This window comes from Micromys minutus (assembly GCF_963924665.1).
Source record: "Micromys minutus genome assembly, chromosome: 3".
Lineage (NCBI taxonomy): Eukaryota > Metazoa > Chordata > Mammalia > Rodentia > Muridae > Micromys > Micromys minutus.
This window is the reverse complement of record NC_137972.1, coordinates 33,604,165-33,629,760: the sequence shown is the minus strand read 5'-3', so window position 1 is coordinate 33,629,760 and position 25,596 is coordinate 33,604,165. Positions and strand designations below refer to the sequence as shown.

General features: G+C 43.6%; 1 pseudogene across 1 annotated transcript; it reads right to left on the bottom strand.

Moving 5' to 3' along the window:
- Window positions 1-4,872: 4,872 nt before the first annotated feature.
- On the bottom strand, window positions 4,873-5,246 carry LOC308419002 (small ribosomal subunit protein eS12-like; annotated as a pseudogene). The gene has a single exon. The product of its transcript is annotated as a small ribosomal subunit protein eS12-like (transcript).
- Between the last annotated feature and the right edge of the window lie 20,350 nt (window positions 5,247-25,596).

Here is a 25,596-nt window from a genome sequence, read left to right as displayed (position 1 = left end):
CATATTAAGGAAAGCCACAGTTGGTTGCTCCCCTCTGAATGTCTTAGGTCAAATGTCTTTGTCTCAGGCACACTGATGTCAGCAGGACAGATACAGAAAATCCTCTTTTTACAGAGCTAAACGAAACATTCTCAATTGAGGAATATGAAATGGCTGAGAAACATCTAAGGAAGTGCTCCACATCCTTAGCCATCAGGGAAATGCAAATCAAAACAACCTTGAGATTCCACCTCATACCAGTCAGATTGGCCAAGATCCAAAACTCTGATGACAGCAGATGCTGGCGAGGTTGTGGAGAAAGAGGAACACTTCTCCACTGTTGGTGGGGTTGTAAACTGATACAACCACTCTGGAAATCAGTCTGGCAATTCCTCAGAGAATTGGACATAGTACTACCTGAAGATCCAGCTATTCCACTTCTGGGCAAATACCCCAGAGACACTCCAATATACAACAAAGACACATGCACCACAATGTTCATAGCAGCTCTATTTATAATAGCCAGAAACTGGAAAGAACCCAGATGTCCTTCATAAGATGAATGGATACAAAAATTGTAGTACATTTACACAATGGAGTACTACTCAGCTATCAGAAACAATGACTTAACCAAATTCTTAAGAAAATGGTTGCATCTAGAGAATATCATCCTGAGTGAGATAACCCAGTCACAAAAGAACAGACATAATATGCAGTCACTGATAGTGGGATGCTAACCCCAGAGGCTCGGACTGCCCCAGAAACAACTCACAGACTGTGTGAAGTTCAAGAAAAAAAGAAAATAAAACAAAACAAACAAACAAAAAAGACATTATGCTCAATCCTTACACACCAAGAAAACGTTGGCTAATTCCGGGTTACATCCTGTTTTACATGTACTTTTTGCTCGTTGTAACTAGTAAGACCTTAATGCAGAGTATCAAACCTTAAAAGAAACAAGAAAAAAAAAAAAAAAAAAAGCCAAGCACTGACAAAAATGTATTTGAATACATTTATGCAAAAATGTTTGAAATTTTTTCCTTTTATCTTTGTTTTGTAAAATAAAGTTTAAAAAAAATAAAAATAAAAATGACAGTGAAAAATGACAGTAAAAAAGCCGCCTATTTTCATGTCAACTTGACACAAGCTAGAGTTATCTAAAAGGAGGGAACCTCAATTGGGAAAACACCTCTAGAAGATCCAGCTATAGGCCTTTTCTTAATTAGTGATTGATGGGACAGGGCCCAGCCCACTATGGGCGGGGCCATCCCTGATCTGGTGGTCCTTTGTTCTATAAGACAGCAGGCTGAGCAAGCCATAAAAAGCAAGCCAGTAAGCAGCATCCCTCCATGGCCTCTTCATCAGTTTCTGCCTCCAGGATCCTATCCTGCTAGAATTCCTGTCCTGACTTCTACAGTAATGAACTACAATGTGGAAGTATAAGCCAAATGAACCCTTTCCTCTCTAACTTGATTTTTGATCATCAGAGCAAATTGGTTTCATCAAAGCAATAGTAACCCTAACTATGGCAGGTTCTGTTGTTGTTGTTTTGAGACGGGGTCTCACGATGTAGCCCTGGTTGGCTTGGAACTCACTAGACTGAGCTGGCCTCAAACTCACAGAGATCTGCCTCATTCTGCCTCCTAAGTGGTTGGAGCACATTACTCCATTTTCTCAGGCAAGAAATCTTATCTCTATGTGCCTGGAAAGATGAAGTCCTAATAATAGACTGTAGGTCACACAACAAAATAGGTTGTATGTTTAATGCTTCCAGAGGGCAGAGGAAAACTGGCTGTCTTGCTCTGTCTTTACAAGCACCATGTCCAGATAGAACAATTTCATCTGCTCTGTGAGGTCTGGGAGGAGGCAGGTGTTCTGTCCACTGATCATCTTTAGTCCGAAGCTTCGCTCTCATGCTGTGGCAGCAAGATGACAGGACCCATTGTTGATAACACTCAGACATAACAATGTCCAGAAGAAGAGGGGAAAAGTCCAATCTCCACGTCTGCTTCTTTTTTACAATAGGGAAGACTTTTCCAGGAACATCTGGAACATCTTTTACAGCTCTGACAATAACTGCCCCAGATTCTTATACCTAAACTAACTATTGCCAAAGGAGATAAGGTAGATGCTCTGAAGTGAAGGGCGTGGCCTTAAAAGGAGTGGACTCAGCAGGTGCAGAACTCCATTGCGGTGGCAGAAGGGACGCAGTAGAGCATTAATTAGAGTGTCCCTATGTCTAAGTGCCCATCCTCTTGACATTACTCTTTTTCTACAAAACCTCATGTCTCACCTCATATCTAGGTGCCTGCCTCACCTGAATTGCCTTGTCTTAATTGGCTTGATTTCTGATCTACCCAGGGATCTCCATTTCTCAGAGGTGCCTTCTTTAGAAAACATCACTCCTTCCTTGAAGTGTGCTGTGGACTAGACCTTCCTCTGCTGCCATCCTTGCCTTTGATCATGTGATCATGGGATCCATTTTCCCCTACCAGAGAACAAGCATGGTGTGCATCGTATGAGCCTCTCCACGGTGTCTTCTCTTCCTGGCACACTATCCTTGCTCTGTTGTTCAGTTACAAACCTAGTAGCATCAAACAGCTGAGCTCTGACGATCTGTCTAGTGCTTCATGTCCTGCTACTCAAGCCCAATGTCTGTGTTCTTAGTTACCAACCATCTAAGGGAGTATGATGTGTGTGACAAGCTGGTGGGAGGCTGTGCACTCCATTTGCCTTAAAGCATCAACTTGTGGTGAAAGCCTGCATTCTTTGGAAGTTACTGAGCAGCAGAATTGGATTATTGTGAGTATCCCCACAGCTTTTTCCCCAGCCCAGAGGACCCAAGTCACCCCATAGCAACTGTCTCAGAAGCACAAGACAATACAGGAAATGGGCCAGTTCTTCAGAACTGACTTCATGTCTAAAATTAAACAGGTTCCTTGCCTTGAGGAGAGCTGACCTTGGAATGCTTCAGTTTTTGGGGTCTCCAAACTTTTGTCTCAGAATTTCACTCTCTTCATGCAAACAGACACAACCTGAACGCCTATGACAGCTTCCCATGTCTCTGCCTCTGCAGCCAAGGCCTGTAACCCTCCTGTCTTCATTGGGATGTCTATTATTGTGATGAAACACTATCACTAAAAGCCACCTGGGGAGAAAAGGATCTATTTAATCTTACAGCTTGTAGTCCATCATCATTCTGGATCGTCAGGGCAGGAACCTGGTGTCAGGAACCTTGAAGAACCGCTGTTTGCCGGCTTGCTTTTCATAAATTGTACATCCTGCTTTCTTATTACACTGAGGACCACCCCACTAGGGGTGGCATCATTCACAGTGAGATAAGCCTTCCCACATCGATCATCGATTAAGAAAATGCAACACAGCCTTTTTCACGGCTAATTGTGTAGACGTATTTTCTCAGTTGAGGTCCCCACTTCTAAAATCATGCTAGCTGTGTTGAATTGACCTAAAACTGACCAGCACCCACTTTGTGCTTCTTCACCAGGTCATAATATCCTCTAAGTCTCTTGACCCATTTCTGACCCATCTCGACCCAAACACTCAGGCTAGTAAATGTTCTCTGAATCTATGAATGTCAAAGAAAACCAACGTCTGAGAGTAGCCAGCACAATAACAGCAGATATTATTTGAGAACTATTACAGTAGGTAATGAGACACCTGAGAACCCTGGGGGAAATCTTAAGATGTAATTGAAACAAGTGGAAATTTATAGCCAGGAAGCAAATGTGAGTGGTGAGCAGTTGGAAAGTTACGAGGAGGAAGTGGTAATAATGGAGCCTGGTTAACCTGACTTCACAGACTTGTTGCTGAAAGTGGGCCAGGGTGAGACATAAAATGAGATCTCAGGGGGCAGGGATTCTCACTAAGCTGACTCTATGGGGTTCTTGAGGAAACTGTTATGGAAAGAGAAAGCCAAAGGTCCTAGATGAGAAGGAGACCTGGAAGAGCCTGACACAAGTCTGTCCAAGCGAGGAGTTTTCACTGCAACACAGTAGAGAGCCTGACACAGGAAACGGTTTGTAGCCAAAGCAGTAGGAAAAGCTAGCAAGAAAACCTAACCAGTTCTTCTCTGCCTTTGAGAAACATGGAAGCCTATTTTTGTGCGTGGTCCTACAGCTTATTGTTTAGGTGCTTAGGGGTCTCCAAGTGAACATTATCCAAGAAATTACCCACATCACTACTGGTATTGGTCTCCGATTTGGAAAGAACGTGTTTAGGCTTTGAAGTACAACAGATGTGGGTTCAACTCTCAGCTCTCCCACCAATAGCTGTGTGACATTGGCCAGAACAAACCATCTCACCAAGTTTCAGCTCCCCCATCCCTTAAATGTCAGCATGACCTTGATATCTTTTTCTTTTGTTGTCTTTACAGACAGTGTTTCTCTGTTTAGCCCCCGCTATCCTAGAACTCACTCTGCAGAACAATCTGGCCCCCAACTCAGAGACTCACCTGCCTCTGCCTCAAGTACTGAGACTAAAGGCATGCCCGGCACATCCTTAATGTCTTACAGGGTTGTGAAGCTTTAGCTAATATAAATTGCTTATAAAGAACTGAACATAGCCTCTGAGCTCAGTAAATGGGTGTCTCTAGGGTTCCACATACTGTCTTCTGTCCAGTCCACAATGCAGGTAGAACATGCAGAACCCACAGCACATTAAAGGAAAGACGACTCAAATGTCAACTTAGTTCAGTGCTTCTCAAACACAGAGAATTATCAGGGGGGCTTCTAAAAATATTTTCTTCTAGACCAAGCACAGACCAATTACATCATTCTTTCTAGAGCCAGAGAATGGGCCTCCATGTTTTCTCAAAACACAGAGCAGAGAGCCACTGTGCTTGAACACTCTGAAATGAGCCAAAATTTTATTTATTCATTTCTTGCATTTGAAGTATTCCTCGATGACATCCTTGGCGTGAGATTCTTTGCCGTAGTCCTTAACCACTACACAACTGCAACCGACCACTTTCCGTGGTTTCCCGAGGCCCACCCATTCCCTGGGTTTCTTGTCCTCCACCTTTATCAGGTTGATTTGGTGCTCGGCACACAGCGCCTCCAGCTTGACGTACACGGGCTCGTCACAGTTGGATGCAAGCCCAGAGAGATGGGCTTGGCGCTCGTCTAAGGCTTTGGCAGCTTCGCGTATGCCACGTGCTAGGCCATCGTATATAGGGCGCTCTTCAGCACCTCTTGTAGAGCAGTGTTGGTGTCCATGACACCTCCAGCAGCTGTGCCTTCCTCGGCCATGGCGGTGGACACAGAATCTTGAACGCATCCGAGCTTCCGCCTCCGTGCAAGTTGGCAGTGGCAGGGGAAAAGCTGGATTTTCTGATATATATATTTGATTATATATATATATATATATATATATATATATATAATATATATATATATATATTTCATTTTAAGCTATCAGAAGACCTTGTGGGCTCTAATCCTATCAACCAATGGCAAGGTGTTTTCCAGCTAGCTCACTTAATTGGTTGGTTTCTGTGTCCTCACCCAACCCTCTATATTGCTGGCAGGGTAAGACCCTGAAGGGTTGTGACAGGCAGAGATGGGGAAGATGGTAGAAGAGCATTTCAGGTGAAAAGGATGCAGGGTCTGAAGACACCAAAGTCACACTCTGATATTCAGAAAGGCTGAGGTTGGTCTTTGTGCCCTCGTACTATACATGATGTTCTTCAAGGAGCAAGGCTCTTCCTTCTGCTGACTGTTCCTCACCGAAGATCACAGAACTCTGTGGCCTTACCCACTGTCTCAGCGCTAGCACAGATCAGAGGGCCCAAAGAGCACTCAGGAGTTGATTTCTGGGCACCTCTGATAAGCCAGGGACTCTGCTTAAAAAAAAGCAGATGAACAGGAGATCTGGAGTTTACAGGTACCTGCCTTTACAGTGTTAGCATGGTAGCGAGCAAGTGCTTCTTTCTGTGACTGTCCCATCAGAACCTTTAAAAAGGAAGGATGACTCAAATCAGCAGCAAAGCACAAGAAAGCCTGTGGAATTCAGAAGCAGGAGTGTTTAGGAACTAGTTGATCTTTAAAAGCAAATCACCATTATATTTAGCAGCTATTGTGGATTCTCTCCCTTACGTGGGCAGCAGAACTCCAGTAGTGCTATTGCTGATTGGCTGGTAGCAGCACGGCACTGACAATGTCACCGCTTGGCTGGCTGTTGGCCTCATCCTTGACAATGCATGAACTGAATGAGTCAGTCCCTTCTCTTCCCTTGATGCTCATGGGTAGGAAGTTTTTATCGCTGGTCCCCATCTCGGCCCTTCCTCAGTTTAACTCTGGATTTGGGACTGGGAACCCACCACCCCCTTAACTGCAGGAGGATTTACAGTCTGGCTAAGAATTGGGTGTAACCCTAAAATCAGAAGCCACAAAGCCAGTAGGATGCTCGCTCTGCAAACACTTATGGAGCCAGCTTGAGCAGGTCAAGCCAAGCCCAAGTGAAAGCACTTGACCTACAGTGCACCTAAGCCAACAGCCAATGGAAGAACCAAGACTGGGCAGCAAATGGAAGTCGCCAATTGTTTACACTGGTGGGGGTCTCAGAGATCCTGGGCTGTGGCCCCAACATTTAAACAGTTTTTTAAAAAAAAGATTCCTATGAAATAAATGACAAATGTGTAAGCTGGCCCATGTAAGTGGGACCAGGAGTCCTGAATCCTGTGGTCCTACTATCCACTAACAAGACAAGCTGGCTTTTTTCAGGTTCATTGAAGGGTACAGGGGAAAGCTCTTCGTATGGGTAAACCTAGGAGAAAACAACAGCACAGGTAAAAGCTCTGCTCTCCTTCGCACCAGGTCCCCCCAGGCTTGCACCCTGATTCTCACCCTCATTGTACTGTTTCTCACCAGTGTTTGGGAGTGAGGCTTTGTCTTGCTTAACTCTGCAAGGATTTCTGAACTGTCCTTTCTAGGCAGGGCTGTGGAGAGGGTAGGATGGAAGGACATAGCCTCAGCACCAGAGAGGTCACCTAGCTAAGAGGGCAAGCACCCAGCACCTCCCCCACCCCCACTGCCCCACCTTGGAGTAGTTCTAGGAGCCTCTCCAGAGGCACAAACTGCTCATTTGTTAGTGGCTGCAGCAACTACAGGCAGGGAGCAGTGCCTACTGGACCTGAAGGAGGTAATGGTGGTGTCAACTGAAATGACAACCAGAGCTCCTCCAGATAACAGATATTTATAATAGCACAGCCCCGCCTTGTTAATATGTGTATCGTAGTGAGATGGATGAGCACAGATGAAGCAGAGGAAAGGTTCTAAAGGTGAAATGGGGAGGATTAAGTAAGATTCCTTAAAGCAATAACCAGAGGCCACAGTCATAGTGACGAGGGCAGTGCTGCTCTGAGCCTAAACAGACTGCTAAGCAAATGACTCTGCAGAAGTGTGTGTATGTGTGTGTGTGTTTGTGTGTGCGCATGCACATGTAGGATATGTCGGTATCAGATTACATGCCTAGGACTAAGTTCATAAGAAAAACTCTTATTTGATCAGTAGAGGCAGAAAGTTTCCAGCTCAAGTAAACAGAAGTCTAGACTCAGTGAGAAAGGCAACCAACTTCTAGACTTCGACACACCACAATGGGCACATGCTTGTGCAGTCTCGGGCCTTCCCATGAACCCCATTATTCTGTAGCAGCCGGCTTGACAGGAGGATAGTCTTTCTAGACTGATTACCGCACTAACTAAATGGCAACATGTGTAAGACTAGGGCGAGATTCCCTAGAAGGCTGCATATTCTCTTAGTTAGCATACAACATATGGCGCTGCTTCTCTGACACCCAGAATTCCCAAGTCCAGGAACCGAAAGCAGGAGTGGAACTGTCACCACACACTCGTACCCTTAGCGACTCACTAGCACGAAGTTTGCTTTCTTCCTCCTTGCTAGGTAGCTCCTAGTGCAGGAAGCTGCTAGTCGGGGTGCTAGGCCAGCTGTGGTTGCTGTGTGCCAGGGAAATGTGCCCACTGGTGCAATAACGACTAACAAGATGTTTTCTGATTGGATTTGAGGGGAGAATTCACTCCTGCTACTATAAAGCCGATAGAAAGCCCGTGGTTGGGGGCTACAGAGATGACTTGGTTGTTGAGTCTGCTCTTCAAGAAGGCCTGGGTTGAATTCCCAGAACCCACATGGACGCTCACAAACATCTGTAAGTGCAGTTTCAGATCTGAAAACTCCTTCTAGCCTCTTCAGGGAACCATGTGCATGCATGTGTATATACAGATATACATGTAGACAAAATCTACACACATAAAATAACAAGTTTTTGTTTGAAAGACCTATTGGCTGAGATTATAACCCTTAGTAGGGAAATGACAGGATCTATCTATCTCTCTCTATCTGTCTATCTGTCTGTCTGTCTATCTATCTATCTATCTATCTATCTATCTATCTATCTATCTATCTATCTATAAATCTATCTATCTATCTATCTATCTATCTATCTATCTATCTATCTATCTGTTAAATGGATGTGTGTTTGACAAATTGCCTTCTAAATACCGAGACTGTGCTGCTGCCAGTTTGGGATAGAGAAGTCTGGGGGAGGGGCAGCACTTGGGCAATGATACTATCAAATGTTAAAACTGTTTCTAAAAGTACTGAAAATAAGTAATTTTGAATGCTCAGCCATAAATGGGATACCTGTATCATTCTATAGAAAGCACAGGAAACACTGTGGGGCAGCATAGAAGGTAAGAGCTAGAGAAGATAGAACAGTATGGAACAGTCTTCTGGGCATGGCATGGCCATTGTATCCGGTAACTCACAGATGTGATTAGCTGCACTAGACTGGGCCTGACAATATCTTGTTATGAAGAGAGTTGGAGCCTACAAGGTCATACCCACTCTTGATGGTTTCCAGTAAGTTAATTAGGGCAGGAGCTCATGAGGCCCTGTCATCCCTTGAAGATGTATAGGTAATAATTACCGGTTGCTAGGAGATGGAGAGGCATATTCTTCAGTGTTGTAGCCACTGGCAAGGCATCCATACTGCCTCACTCATATTTCTCTAATGAAAGTTACTGAACCCCCCCAAAAGACATGCAAGTGAAAAGGAGATGAGCTGCAGGAGTGGGAGGGGCCAAGGGAGGAAAAAACAGGTGAATATTTGTCATAATACATTATATACATGCATGAACATTTCACAACAAAACGCTGTTATGTCTAATTAAAGTCTAATACAAAAAGAAAAAATGATAAAAGGGCTTTTTGTCTTGCTGTTTTTTGGGTTTGGAAGGGCTAGTTCCTCACCTGTGACCACTCTCCTGGCCTAGAGCTCTTCATTCCATAGGAAAGAAGGTTTCCATCAAGAAGCACAATGATTTCATTGAATTAGGAGTCAGAATTGCCACCCAGCCCCTTCAGGCAAAGAAAGAAGTCACTGTGGTGGCTGGGTGACTGACCTGACGTGCTGGAGAAAGTTGGATGACTCCTCCACAAAGAAGGTTGAGCATGTCAGGAACACTGGAGATCCCTTGGGGCATCTCTTAGCATTAAAATGTCCTGTGATTAAGATCAGTGGAAACCACCACTGGCCCAAGAATGAAGGTTCGGGCCACACCGGCAGGTAGGAACCATGACCTACTATGGCATTTCTAAGAGGATAGAAGGCAGATTAAAAATAACGGTTATGGCTGTGTAGGCAGCTGCAAAAGCAATGGCTCTGTCACCAATGTCTCCTTGTTTTGTTATGAATACATTTATATTCTACTTTACATTATTTATTATAGTAAACAAATATATGCATCTTCCCTCTTATGCAACATAAAATCTAAGTATTGTTAACTTTTTATCATAACATTGAAGTACTATCAATTATTAAATTAGAGAGGATATATATGATTTGATCTTCTTTTCTGGGAAAGGGGGTAGTGAAATCGTCACTGTATTTAGGATAGCTGCATCACGTTTGACAGAATGCTGTTGTTTTTATCAGACTACATGGAGCTTATAGAGATTCATGTGGATGTCAATGGACAAGGATGAACTAGTGAATGGTTAATTTTATATCAGTATGACTAGGCCATGAACGTGGGGTACAAATAGGTAAGGATGAGGGGAGCATTCTGGAGGAGCCTGGCACTGAATTGTTCAGAAGAACAGTGAGTGGGTTATTACTAATGTAAGTGGGTATCATCCAGTCCACTGGGTACCCACACAAACCCAGAAGGCAGAGAAAGGTGAATGCCTGCCTGCCTGATGGATGGAGGCACTGGTCTTGAACAGAGAGCATCGGCTACATTCACTGCTTCAGACTTAGACTGTAACATACTCTACTGCTTTCCCTAAGTATCCAGCTTATGGGCTGGAGAGATGGCTCAGTGGTTAAGAGCACTGACTGCTCTTCCAGAGGTCCTGAGTTCAATTCCCAGCAACCACATGGTGGCTCACACCCATCTATAATGGGATCTGATGCCCTCTTCTGGTGTGTCTGAAGAGTGACAGTGTACTCACACATAAAATAAATAAATCTTTTTTAAAAGTATCCAGCTTGCAGACAGAACTTTTCAGTTTCCACAATCATGTGATCAAACTTCTTAGATGCTTGCTTTCTAAAATGAACATTTCTATGAGAAATCTGACAGGATAGTAGAGACATGTGTGCTTCTGGCTCTAGGCCTCTGGAGAACCCTAATAAGTTTAAAACCCTGAGTATTAAAAACCTACGTAGCAGGTATTTTAAAGAAACTAGCTATAAGCCAGTAAAGGAAGGTGGCACCTATGATATGAAAAGCCAACAAAATAAGAAACTACTACTAGCCTTGGCTCACAGTCTAAAGATTCCAGGTCGGCCTAAGTCTGGGGAACCCACAGTTCGGCTTGATAAGGGCCCTGACTTGAGAAGATAGGGCTAGAGTCTAGGAAAACCAAAGCTGCTGAAATTTTCTGAAGAGAAACACATAGTGGACTTTTCTGCCCAGAGTAAACCCCAGAGACTGGCACAAGGTCTCTTGTGTATCTTTAGGAGAATATTAGTCAGGATTCTGGGACAAGAATCATTTTCAATGACTAGAGATATCAGAGCCTGCATAATGGAGCTGGAAATTGGATGTTTCCACAGCTGAACACAACCCATTCCCAAGGAAGACAAAACAGAACAAAGTAAAACAAAACACCTTCAAAATTCATCTAGCCATTCAGTTGAGTAAAAAGGCAAGTCTTTCCTTAGTGGTGGTAATTAGCTGCAATCTGAGTTTTGTTTCAAACAACACACACACACACACAATCCATGACACTGAGCCACCCACAACTGCTGCTTAAGTCCATGCTTAGGTCCTGAGCTTCTTACCCTGGAAGTGCCCAGCCTCAGACAACATCTGGAGACTACTGATGGCAGAAAGGAAGGACAGGTCATTCTCTGGGCTGAGTGTTAGGTTGCCCAGAGATTCCTCCCAGCAGAAGATGGGCGACACACAATGTTCATTTCATGCAGAAGACACACTAGGAAACTGCCATTGCTACAGCTAATGGCAGCAATGCAGAGGAGGTCCCTCTGAACCCCTGAGTATCACCAGCCTCCAGCAAGTGCAAGGCCATGTCTGTTTGTGTACCCTGAAGTGTACTCCTTCCTCCAAGGGAAGACAGCAGAAGGCAAGATAGAAGAAATTCATAAGGCCTCCAGCTCAATCCTTCTTTGACCACTGAGGAAACTGACCTCTTGAGTGCCTGTCACCTAAGCTCCTCCTAAGTAAACCTGTTTCCATGGCACTTGTTTCCATGACATAGAGAAACCCTCTAAAAGGGCAACTCCCTGTCCATCCTAAGAGGCAACTCCTTGGGATATAGACAGAGGATGTAACTTCTGGGCACAGAATTACAATTATGCTACTAGTGCAGATGTGGTGCTTAGAGGAGCTGCCCGCCTCCCTCAGAGGACTCCAAAGGCCAATAGCTGGAGTTGTCTATGAGAAAAATAGCACTTCCCTTTCTTGGTCCCCTAGAGAATAAAGCAGAGACCCCCAACATCAAGAAGGCAAGATCAGTGCATTAGGGAGCAGTCTGTCTCTGTTGGTGCCTCTGGACGCCCAGATGGGCCAGTGGAGGCTCCCACCAGGAACCTTTAGGCTAGAATGGTCAGTCTTGAGGGGGAACAAAGAAAGTCCCTTAAGCAGCCTCCTCTTTGCCTTAGTTCTCAAGTGCTGAGTAGATTTTGCTTAATTTGGAAGCTTGTTTTCAGATAACGGGAGATAAGAGCCAAGGATATGTCCGTGCCACAGTGAGCATACACAGCAAGAATGAAATGTCTCCACAGCCTTACGTGTTCCAGCTGGTGGCATCGTTTGGAGACTGTGTTACCTTTTGGATATGGGGCTTGGCTGACAGAGGTAGGGCTCTAGGAGCAGGCCTTGCTGGTTATATTTGCCTCTGGTTCTGACCTCTATTCTGTCACATGATTGGGTCATGTGAACTGGCCAGGGCTACACGCTTCCAGCCCTATAGCTGGAGCTGACCCAACACCATATTTTCCCCACCACAATGGAGAATCCTAAGACTGTGAATCTAAATAGATACCTCTTCCCTTAGGTCACTTTTGTCAGACTGGTGAGAAAAGTAGCTAATACACCCACCAAACGTCCTCAGTAACCCCCTGGAGCCCATGTCATCAATGTCTGATCCATATTACAGCTCTCACTGCAAAGCAGGTATTTTGTTTTGAGATTGAGTCTCACTGTGCAGCCCTATAAGTCACTACACCTACCAGGCTGGCCTCAAACTTCGAAAGACCCACCTGCTTCTGCCTTCTGGAGGCTAGAATTAAAGTCATACACTACCGCACCTGGCACAAAGCTGTTTTAATTAAGTGCCTACTTACAGGTCTCCCTACAGAGACTGAGTTCCTCATGGTCCCGAACATGCCTTAAGGCCCTCTCTCTTCCTGCTGTTAAGAAAGGCACATTCTGCAAAGTCCCCAGACAATGAACCGGACTAAACTTCAGAGTTCACAGCTGCTTGCACGGCACCCCTGTTGGACATTCTACTCTGTTGGACGTTACTTGGATGAGCAGCTATCAGGGCCACAGTGAGGACGCACACACACTTACTACAGTGACTATCTCACACCTCCTCTTCAGTGGGGATCTGCTGGAGACCCCGGAGAAGCCACAAATAAAGATGCTACGCAGGTAACTTCAATCTAGGACCAGAAGGCTTTCTGATAGCCACCAGCCTTTACTCTATTGAGCTAGCTAAAATCTTCTCGGCACATCAGTCAGAATTCTTCTGCCCAAGTCTCCCTGTTCCTACGCTCTCACAGGAGTCCAAACGTCTTCTAAAGGCTCTTCTTGCCCCCTTTATTTTGGTTCTTTGGGATATAGTCCAGGTAGTACAGGTTGGCCCTGATACACCACCTTCAAAGGGCATATTATAGGCATATGCTACCATACCTCCTTCCCTTTGTCTATCACAGACATCCTTTGATACTCTTGGGCCTGTCCAGTTCTTTCTTTTTATGTTTTGCTCCCCAGACTGACAGAGGGTGACAGGGCCTGAGAGAGAATGGCTGTGACTATCAGTAGGGAGCAGGGGGCAATGGCAAAGTGTCCGCACAGGCGGACCTAAGTGCCCCATGCCTGTCTGTCAAAAGAAGCCCAGAAAGGGCTACTTGGCTTCAGTGTTGTTTGATGTGATTAGAAAGTAGAAGGCCTGGGTTAAGTTTTAAAGCCAACTGCATTTTCAAAGAATAAACAGGATCTTGACTGTCCAGCCAGAGAAAGTGCCAAATGTAAATGTCTGGTCACTCACAGGCTGAATGGGCACACTTCTCCGGGAACTTCGGGGGTGACAGCGGATACACAAGTGGACACTGACACTGTGTGTTTCATCAGTCCTAAAAGCTGTCAACCGTGACCAGATGAAAGTCAGGCACCTCATGGAGAAGGGAAAGTTGAGACTGAATCAAGATGACAGCCATTGTCAATCTAGCTCAAGTTCTTCATGCTTTCAAGAGGAGGGACATGAAGAAGCTCAGGACTGAAACCTGAGCCTGCCTGAGTCAGGTGAGACCACACCAGAGGGAATGACAGAGATGGAACTGGACAGGAGTGACCCAGGACACAGCCATGTCCTGTCCACAGGCACCTTCCTGTCTTTGCTCTTCTCTGACAGGTGACACATGTGCTCACCAGTGCCATCAAGTGCTACTGCTCTGACCAAATCATGATCTGTCATAAGCAACGGGGGTGTCGGTGAGAGCACCAGATTGTAACACGGTCTCGATTCTGCCTAAAGGAAACTGAAACATGAATTTGGAGTTTAACTGGCTCTGGCAACAGCTGCCCCTGTCCCTCTATCAGCTCTGCCTTCACTTTTCCATGGCCATATTTTACTGCATTTTCTACCAAGGTCAGCGTTGGGGGTTAGTTCTGCACCTTCCTCCACTCCAGAACAGAACAGCCTGGAAAGAACAGTTCAGCAGCTACCATCAGTAATTTACACGTCCAGCTTTACCCTTAGGATTTGTGTGTAAGTCTGGGCTTAATTTTCACACAGAAAAAATTATAATTTTTTTCAGTGGACATAGATGGTAATGGAGAAGTTTCTTTCATTTGGTCCAAGCTGATTAATAGAGAACCATACAGCAAAGCTTATTTGAGCTCTCCTCTTCCTGGTAGCATGAGCTGCTTCAAGGGCTGTTCTGGGCAGGGTCCAAGTAAGGTCTATATTGACCCAGATATTAAGGAAGGTTCTGAACAGTGTACAAAACACACAACCACACTCAGAAAAAGGGGGGGGGGAGAGGAAGGGAGGGAGGAATCTCAGAAACAACAGAAGTTTGGAGTTTAAAAAGAAATATCAACACAGGACCTTTGGAGACTGGACTAGGATAGCTCTGCCTCACAAAAGATCATGAATGGTACAATCAAAATGCAGATGATGCTCCCAGTGCATCTCTTAAGTGGAAATTTAAGGGTTCTTTGGAAAGTCAGATACATGGAGGAACCTTTAGCTGAAGCAGACACAGGTGGAAGACTAAGGCAGACTTGTGAAGGAACATTTAGCAGAAGCAGACATAGGAGAGAGAATGTTCCGCTAAAGTAAGCACATGAAAAAACAAGGATTTTTTCACTAATATATTGGTCCACCTTACATTGTATAGTTGAGCTGCATTTATTGGGACTCCACGTTGTAGTTTTTTGTTGCTTTCTGTGGACTTGGGTTTATTGGCAGTGATGTTAGATGTATGTGCTGAAGCAAGACATGTGCTGAGGCGAGACCCATGGAGGACAGTGATGTTTGGAGAAACAGGGCTTGACAGTGACAGAGGCTGAGCTAGGCTTGCTTATAGAGCTAGCTGTGTAACGCTTATGGGTCTTGAGTCTTTGCTGATCTTTGCTTTGCTGAGAGAGGCACAGTCAAGAACTTGGCTTTCCTCCTGGTCCCTCTGGATGACTCTGCTTGGTAGTGCCACTGATTTTGATTTGTATTTATGATCTCAACTCTATCGAATTGGACTGTTGGTGTATCTATGAGGTGTTTGCGAGTGCATCAAGCTGCTGTTGCTAACCTGTCAAATACACTGTTGATTTTTAGACAACACAGACAGGAGTTGCTCAAAAGACCCTTTCTAAACAGGTCTACTTCCCCAGTATCCTTTCTTTCCCACCATCTCTGGTGAGTGGTGGGCTAAAAGAGATAGAAAGCATTTTAAAAAGCATCATTAAAAATACATTAAAAATTTAGGAAATGACACATTTTGTTGCATAACTGAGAAGGCAGAGTAATGGCCACCCAATGACGTCAGACCCTAACCACCCAGTTGAAAGTACTTTAGGACCAGGGCAAATGAATGGAATTGACCTTAACACAGGGAAACTATTCTGGATGCCCTAGGGACACCCCAAATCGATAAACAAGGATCCTAAAAACTGAAGGAGGTGGGGGTGAAGAGGTTAGAGTGGGGTGGTATAGACAGACTCAAGAGGCTATTTCAGGCTTTGAAGATGAAGGAAGCAGCTGCAAGCCTAGCAATGTGAGCAGTGTCCAAAAGCTGCATGGGACAGGGACACTTTCTCCCCTGAGGCCTCCAGAAGGGATCATGTCCTGCTGAAACCCTGAATTCAATCTGGTGTAACTTAGACTGAAGACAGTATACCTATGTAGTTTTATAACTCTTAAGTTTGTGACTATTCATTATAGAAGCAACAGAAATAGTAGACAATAATCATTAGGTCACTAATCATTTCTAATATGGACAAAGTAATGGGTTCACTAATAAACATGGTGAAGGCTAACAGGAGAGGCTATACTGAAGGCAAAGCTCCTTTGGAATATTAAACAGAGGACAGAAGCTGGGTGGGTAATGATTGGAGGGAGTTCATCCCACCTCTTTCCTGGGGATAACCTCTCCCACAGCCTGCCCTTCAATGTTACACTGTCTACACCAGCACCATTGGCATGCTGGCTCTGAGTTCATGGCTCTTTTGTAATGGTCGTTAGAACTGTCTCCACACTAAGCTGATTGACTGTCATAGCTTCTATTCACTGGCTCTAGTTATATGTCCTTAGAACGTTTAATGCTGTAAAGATATGAAAAGCAGACAGATACGTGTATCTATCTATCTGATATGTCATCTACTAAGAAGTTCAGTTAGTGCCTATGCTAACTGACCTTTCTCCCTGGGCTCCCTTAAGATGTGGCACTCATGGCCAAGCATGTAATTTCACAGAAATACAGTTTGCGGATGATTTTCAGCAGTTCAATGCTAAATGTAAGGGCTAGACCAGCCATGGTTACTCACAGTTAGGCCAGAGGCTCTTGAAGAATTTGTCTAGATCGAACACTCCAGATTCTAAGACGAGGGACATTCATATATTCATTTATTCAATATTTATTTTTAAACTAATTTTTGCCATTTTCTGTTCTGGCATTTATTAAGACAATCAAGAGTTTTATGATCCAGGTTGGATTTGTGAGGAGTCTTCTGTGGTTTACCAAGTCTCTGCTTATATATAAGTGGGCCCCTGAGAAAGATGGTGTACTACAATGGTAGCCTAGGCTGTCTGGAAACTTCCAAGTGAACTCACACCCACTGTTCTGGGGTCACTCATGTTGTGGTGTTGGAACTGTGGTATCTTTATTCTACAGTGGTCTTCATGTCCATTTTCTTACCTCAAGATTTGGAGTTGCATTTTAACAAGATGGAGTTGGGGCGGGGGAGCTGAAACACAAATATAAGGCATAAAAAAGCTCTGAAAAGACCCACTGAGAACTGAGAGGCACTGGCTGTCCTCAACGGTGGGAACCCAGGGGTTAGAAAACAGTGTCAGCAAGGAGGGAGACTTAATGCTGCAAACCCTAGTGTTGTGTGAGGAATGAGTATTAAATCCACTGTGTGGGTTTAATGCACCAGTGAGTAACTCAGTCACCAGTAGTGCACTAGTGACACATTAAGGAAAGAAATCAAACACTTTCCATTGATGTTATTTAACCAAGAGACTAGATTTGAATTATCTACTTCACTCTCTGAGTCCTCCATCCTGTTCGGCTGTTGTTTGAGTGTGAATCATGCCTGTCTAAAGGCCATCTTATTAATCTGTTCCTGTGTTTATCCTTGTGTATCTGTGTTCTCTCTCTCTCTCCCTGTCTCTGTCTGTCTCTGTCTCTCTCTCTCTCCCTCTCCCTGTCTCTTTGTCTCTCTCTGTGTGTATGTGTATGTGTACCCCTAACAGTTTTGTCTTTATTGAACAGCACAAAAAGCATTACATGGGGGAAGAAATGAGGGATAGTTATCAGTCTTTTTTTCAGAAAGACTTTTTTCAGAACTAGTGATTTACAAAGGATTAGGTCATTGACCCAAATGACCCAGATAACACAGTATTACAAACACCATTGGTTATCAAGCAATATCCATATGATGTGTTCAACATTTTATGAGACTGTTTTCAGCCTCTATTTGCTGTTTGTAGCAAATGATTATCATAACACATATGCATTATTCTGGGTCAGAGGCATGGAAAAGAATATAACTAAAGATTACACCTAAGCCCTAGCTTAGTTGATTGCAGGAAATTCAAGGTGAGTAATGCCGATTGTTACATTGCTCTGTTTGTTTGTTTGTTGTTTGAGTCAGAGTTTCTCTGGGTATCCCTGGCTGTCCTGTAACTCACCAGGCTGTCAGAAACTCAGAGATCCATTGCCTTTATCTCCCAAATACTTAATCCCAAGGGATTAAGGGCATGCATCTGGCTACATGGTTCTCTTAAAGCTGTGGTTCTCAGCCTTCCTAATACTTTGACACCTAAATACAGTTCCTCATGTTGTGGTGAACCCTAATCATAAAATTATTTTTGTTGATACCTAACTATAATTTTACTGCTGTTATGAATCATAATCTAAATGTTTTTAGAAGGTCTTAAGCAATCCCTGTGAAGGGGTTGTTTGAACCTCAAAGGGGGCACAACGCACAGGTGGAGAATCATATCTTGCAAACCAGTTAAACAAACATGTTGAGTAAAGCACACAGCAAGACAGCAGGCTCAAGTCTTAAATGACCTCAGTGTGTTATTAACTTTTGTTATGAGGTTCAACAAAAGTTCGTCGTTTAGAATTTAAAAAATATTTTGTTCATGATATTTCATTGTTATGCACTGTTTAAGAATAAATATTTTTAAGTTTAAATTAATTAACACCACTAGGGTACAGCTATTCTTCTTCTATTCCATGTCCAACTGGAAGTTCAATGAAAGCAATCTGACAGCTACCAGGTTCATCTGATTTCTCTGTACAATATAGACATGGACGGACGTCATACAATGAAGAGTCACAGTAAGCATCAACAGTTTTAACAGTACTTCAATGACTAGTCCAGATGCAATGTCAAGTCTATCTGACTTTTCTCAACCACATAGCCTCCAAGAACCATTTTCTTTTCTTTCTCTGAATGGAATGGCTACAACTGTGAAATAACAGCCCTGGACTAGGAAGGCTTTGTGGCTGATTTAAAGCTCCAACATTTTATGATGACTTGAATTTAAAATCAAGATAGCCAAACAGCAATCCAGACCTCCTTTCTCAGCTCCAGGATCGCAATCCCCCTAATCCTTCAGACAAACCCTTGTTTGTCCCCTGATGAGAATCCATCAATACGTTCATAGCAGCAGGGCTCTCTATCCATAACAAAAATCTCTTTGAATTACAAAGCCTCAAGAGAAAGGGATGTGTTGGTGCTGAGCATTTCCGTGTGACAGAGGCAGTCTGATAATCTGTTTAATAAAAAGGAAAGCTACTAACAAAATCCTTGAAGGCACCCTTGAAGGAAGATGGTAATCACTTTTAGCATCAGGACTTTTTTAAGTCATCTTCAAAGATGAGTATCTGTGTACCATAGATTGACATAAGGATTCAAACTAAAATGAAGTCCAGGCACAAAGACACAAGACTACAGGCTAAGTATTCAGTATTTAAAACCAAGTTACAAAGTATCTTCTATAAAAATAAAACTAGGTCTTCATTAACGATTTTTAAACCATTTTCAGTTAGTGTGTGTTGGGGGGTAAATTATAGAAAAATACCAAATTTTATAGAGACAGAAATGCACTTAGTGTCTACAGGTTTGCAATAAAGATCATCAAAAGTCTAAGTGAGGATACACAGCTATGTACTTAAAGCAGCTACCAATCTATAATTTGGAGTGGTTCACATACATGGTATAATTGTATTATTTCATTCTGCTGAATCAGTCACTCAGAAAGAAACCAAGAAAAGGAAGAAAAATCTCCAAAGAGCTCTGACCTACGATCCTCCTGCTTCCTCTGTAAGGCCTCCTTCCACACTGCTGACTCACCCTCTGCAGACTAGGTTCCTGGAGTACTTTGATACTCAGGGTTCATAGTTTCATGGTTTGCATTTTGAATGTTGTCAGAAGGCTATGTACAATGCCTTGGTTCCAATCATGGTGCTATTAGACAGTTTGGGGAATGTAAGAGGTGAAGCCTAGTAGGTCTTGCAGTCATTGAATTGTGAATTCCTTGAAAAGGACTATGGGACACTGGTCCCTTCCTTAGTATTTGACCTTTGTTCTGCCACATGCTAACTACTATCTCGCCATAGGCCCCGAAGAAGGGAAGTGCAAGCCCAGATCAACCTCTCTTGTAAGAGGATTGCCTCCGGTATTTGCTTTGGTAATGGAAGCTGACAACCAGGGAACTCATAAGTTAGGCAGAAAATAAGGCGAAGAATCTGGGTAGGAAACCTGACTGACTAGGTCAATCAGGAGAACCAAACAAGTTTACTGGAAGGGAAACGCAAGGGGAATGGCTATGGTGGGCCATGGAATCGAAACTGCTTTATGAGGGAGTAAGAACACATTAGATTTTGATGATCGACAGCAAAAACATGGTACATAATGAAGGTCTTGGAGGGAGGTCAGGAGAATTGTTGAACAGTTCAATGATGGCAAGAGCGTGTGCCACAAGAGCTGGTGGCAGAGGTAGACAGAGGAAGCAATCTATTAGTTAGGATCAGTGACCAGGTAGCCTGACACTGTATGGCAATGAATGGCTTATAAATGGATAGACAGAGGTGTGGAAACACATTTGCCTTCAGTCCCCCTCAGGATTATCCTTGCTTAGTGAAGGGGCTTGGGAAGTCTAAAGCTGGTCAATTTCCTCAACCTAAAACAACTTCTATCTAGAACATGAGACTCAAATGCTTCTTTTCTTGGAAGCACAAGTGGCAGAGCAGCAGCAGCAGCTATATCTATAGTAAATTGTGCCTGAGACCCTAGGTTCAGGAGCCTATATATAGAACCACCAGCCAGGAGCTACTAGACCACCTAGATCTTGATTTGTCTGGACTTTTGGCTTCAGTGATACTCACAGCCATGACATAGAAAACATTCAGTTCCCTCAGCTGGAGGACAGAGGTCTCAACACTGCTTTCAATGCTGCCCTTGAAAGACCCCCGCAGAGGGGAGATTCTCAGTCAGGTCTTAGGATAACACGACCCCCCCAAGAACTCACAGGAGACCATCCTTGCTGTAATTACACGAGGTTTTTTAATGGACCAGTGCACTGGGGTTGAGACTCATATCCCACGCAGGAGTAGAGGAGTCTTACCATGAGTAGCTGGAAGAAGGGGGTTTTAAAGGAAGAAAACCACAACCCAGGGGGGAGGGAGTACATCACTGGAGAATACCAAAAATACCAGTGAAGAATTATAAGGGAAATACCTGGTTTCTCAAGATTGTTTATGATGTGTTATTTAACTTTTTATGTTTTTATGGTGAGTCAGCTTCTGAAACAGAGTCACCCTGACCTTAAGGCCATAAATTCTTTATGGTCAGCCAGTTCCTGGAATAGAAGGATAGTATTGCAGGACTGGCTAGCCTGCATTTTTGGCTCTATTCTACCTGCTAGGGGTCTTCTACTTTACCTGTTAGGGGGTCAGGCTTTATCCTGGCCTTTCACCCTCAAAATGAAGTTCTTAACCACAGGAAGAACATCCCAATAGGACCACTCCTTCTTTCTACCGAACACTAAGAACATCTTAGCCAGAGGCTTCATCTGAGAAAGATTTGGAATGATAAACCTCTATGAGTATAAACCCTCGATGAAACTTTCTTCATAAAGGGACTGAATTGGGTAATAACAGAGGTCCTTTCTAGCTAAGACCTTCTAGATTCGTCAAATGTTCTATTCCACTGAAGCAGCAGCAGAGGCCCAGGTGAGAGAAAGATATATTTATGTTCTGAGACATTTTAATGGCTTTGAAAATAAATAAAATTAATTCTATAACTATTCTCTTTTTATAGGTTATCTAGACTGGACTAGTCACATAGGAGGCTGAGTCTTAGTTAGGGTTACTATTGCTGTGATGAAATATCATGACCAAAGCACCAAAGCAATTTGGGAAGGAAGGATTCTTTGGATTATACCTCCATGTTGCTGTTCATCATCAAAGGAAGTCAGGACAGGAACTCAAACAGGGCAGGAACCTAAAGGCAGGAGCTATGAAGGAGTGTTACTTACTGGCTTGTACCACATGGCTTGCTGAGTCTGCTTTCTTATAGAACCCAGGACCACCAGCTCAGGGATGGCCCTACCCACAATGGGCTGGGCCCCATCCCATCAATCACTAATTAAGAAAATGCCCTATAGCTAGATCTTCTAGAGGTGTTTTCTCAATTGAGATTCCCTCCTTCCAGGTAACACAAGCTTGTGTGAAGTTGACAGAGAACTATCCAGCCCAGCACATGCTGTGTTGAGTAGTAGAGTGTTTCTTGTACATTGGCAGTCACCACATTCTTACACAGTGTTCATCAAGTTACTATTCATCTCATGACCTTTATTACCCCAAAGGAGGTGGGGCAAAACCACATTAAAGGAAGAACTCTCTGGCAACTGAATGTCAGGGTTTGGTGAAGAGGAAACAAGAAAAATGACATGAACACCAAGGCAAATTCTAAGGTAACAGGCATGTGCCTCTCCAGGGACAAACCATCTGCTGCAGAGCTGCCCGCTGCAGCAGTGTTCTCTGCTGCTTTCTGATGCAAAATGAATCCCTTTGTAAATGCAAATACAAATTCCATCACTCACAACAAGTTCTCACAAATTCAAAGTGAGTTTAAGGTGGGGAGTGTGGTTTAAAGGTAGAGTGATCCCTGAGGTCCTGGGTTTGATCCTTAGAATCTCAGACAACACCACCACCACCCAATATAGTGAAATGAAAAGAATTCACAGAGCTAGTGAGGCACAATCACTGCTACACTGAAACTGTCTGGTAGCATCTCCTATGTTTTGCTTTCTGCATATATCCTAAATATTGTAAAGCCACCAGCCATGGTGCCATACATCTATCTTCCTAGCATTTAGAAGGATGAAGCAGAGGAATGATGAGTTTGTTAACAGCCTAGGCTACAAAACAAGACCCTGCCTAAAAAAACACCAAACAAAAAAAGCCTTGTGTGTAGTGTTCTGCATATACACTGCATATTGAATTCATCCCTCTTTGATATTTATAAAGCCATGTTCCCATGTTCAGGCTTTAAACACAGCTTGTATTCACTAGTGGCTACTTTTAAGATTATATTCACATACGGGTCTTTGTCTTAGAGTATGAAATAACAACATCAAGGGCTCCAGGATGCTTTCATAGTCCAGTCTCCTCTGTCCAAGTTCCCCATGGTCAGTCTAGTATTTGATTTCAAGCTTGTTTTAAACAATCTGCCACCCCCCACCTCATCTCCGATGATTTCTTGGCTCACAGGTGCCTTTGCCCCCTACTCCTCTTTGGGGCTCTGCTCCATTTCAAGCTTACATGGCAGCCTTCATTGGAACTTCTGCTGTACCTTTAAAAAGCCTGGCTTTTCCAATATACTGTCTGGCACGGAGAGTAAATGGATTCATATAGAGCCATCTCACAACTCTCATTAGAAAAGCAAACCAAAACCAGCTCCAGACAAGAGCTGATTTGGGGGTGGGGGAGGGTGTATTCATCTGTTTCCAGCTTCTTGGCTTCAACAGTCCAAACTTCTGTGATCTTCAAGCAGATCCAGACAGCCGCATGCCCCTTTAGAGTCTCCACTCTAAAGCTCTGTGCCTTCCACAGATCCATGCAGCCTTCACCATGCTGTCTTCCCTAGCAGCCCCTCAAGCTGTTTTGCTGCTGTGGGTTTTCATTTGGTTGGTTGGTTGGTTTTGATCTGTTTTAAAAGACAGGGTTTCACTGTGTTGCTCTTGCTATCCTGGAACTCTCTATGTAGATCTGGCTAGCCTCATTCCCATAGCTATCTGCCTGCCTCTGCCTCTAAAGTGCAGGGATTAAATCCTCTCAAGTTTTTCAAGTAAATCACTAGTAGTAAAGGCAAGAATCAAACGGCTCTTTACTTTCACACTTTCAGAAATGTTCTATTTATTATGCTCAAAATTTAAAGCTCTGCAGATATTTATTCTTAAGATTCAAACAGTTACCACTGAAATGCCCCGGGGCTGAGGCTGCAGCTCAGTGAAGCAGAGCTCCCCGGCATGCACGAGCCTCTGCATCCTCAGCACCGAAAGTTAATTAATTACTCATTTAAAAGGCTTTCTACTTAGCAATAAATTTCAGATGGCCTAAAAATATCTTTAGCAGAGAAGACATTAACAGCCATATAAGTTAAGGCTGCTCAAAACCAGGTGCCACATAAAAGATTCATGATGTGGTGCTTACGTGATAAAAACAGAAATGAACAATGCTATGTGGACCCCTACAAATTCAAATAGATGCTCGTGAGTTCCAAAGTTAGAAGTCAGGCATACAAACCCTCTGTTCTCTGTCAGGGCTCTCACTCCAGCAGGGACATTCACAGCAGAATGCCACCGTGCTTGCTGCCACTTCAGGGGCAGCCAATCCAGCTGTGTTTCTTTGGCTAGTGCTAGAATGACAACAGCTCCAGAATGTCAATGTCTTCAGGTGCTGTGCACCCAGCTGCTACCCAAAGCCTGGGTGCACACCAAGACCTAAATAGAAACACTGTCATAGTAGAGCACCAAGTCTTTGGGATTTTTGTTTGTAACTACACAGAACTCAATTTTAGGTCTTCCACTTGGACAGTTAACAGAAGCACACAGCAAACCTTATGTACTTGCTGAAATCCCCACCTGGGTAAACAATCTGTTCCTTAATATTCATTACTTTAAAACCCACAGAGAAAACCTTGTATGGAATCTTAATGCTGTGGTGCTTCCTGTTCTGAAAACCTGGCCACATGTTACTCAAGGCTGCTGTTCTGGTTCTTGCATGCCTGGGAGCCTAGGAAGATAATCCCATGAGAAGAGCACAGTGCTCCTGTTCAGAAGTGCTTTTAACTGGAAAACCCAGAAGTAACCTAAATGTCTGAGAATTTAAAAAAAATGTTAAAAAAATATAACACACATTACAGAGAGGTTAGGTGACTGGACTATTGATTGCACACTGTGAAATTTATGACAAATAAAATTGTGTGTGTACAAATACACGTGTATGAATGTTTGTGCATGAGTATATATATACACTTGCACCAGGAAGGCATAGTCCTGGATAAGCCATATCCTTTCCTTTGTTGCACTTCTTGTAGCTGTGTTAATTTGTGTAATTACTAGAAAAATGCTTCTCCCCTGGTCTACAACAGGGGCTCTTAGTTTTGTCCACTACATAATGCTTAGGCCTAACAGTTGAAGAAGGGACACACCAGACACAAAGGGTCTAGGTCAAAGGTGAACATCAAACTGCAAAGGAACTACTCTCATCATTTCCACTTAGAATGTGGTAAGACCAGAAGGCCTAGAGCTAGATGCAACAGGGATGGCATCCTAACCAAGACAGGCTCTCTCTGGACCTGTTGTAGTTATGACAGAAGACAGGTTGGAAGTAAGATAGATGTCTGAATCTTAGGCATGCAATGGTGTCTGAATTCTGAATGGTCAGAGACCCAATGATCAATGGAAATACTAGAGAAAGGATGTGCTCCCATGAGATACAAGTTGAGGCCAGTGAGATGGCTCACAAGATAAAGGCACTTGTTGTTAAATCTAAATTTGATCCTGGGTCACGCATAGTGAAGAACAAACTCCCTTAAGTGGTCCTTTGATGTCTACATGCAGGCCATGGCATGTGCATATCTACATA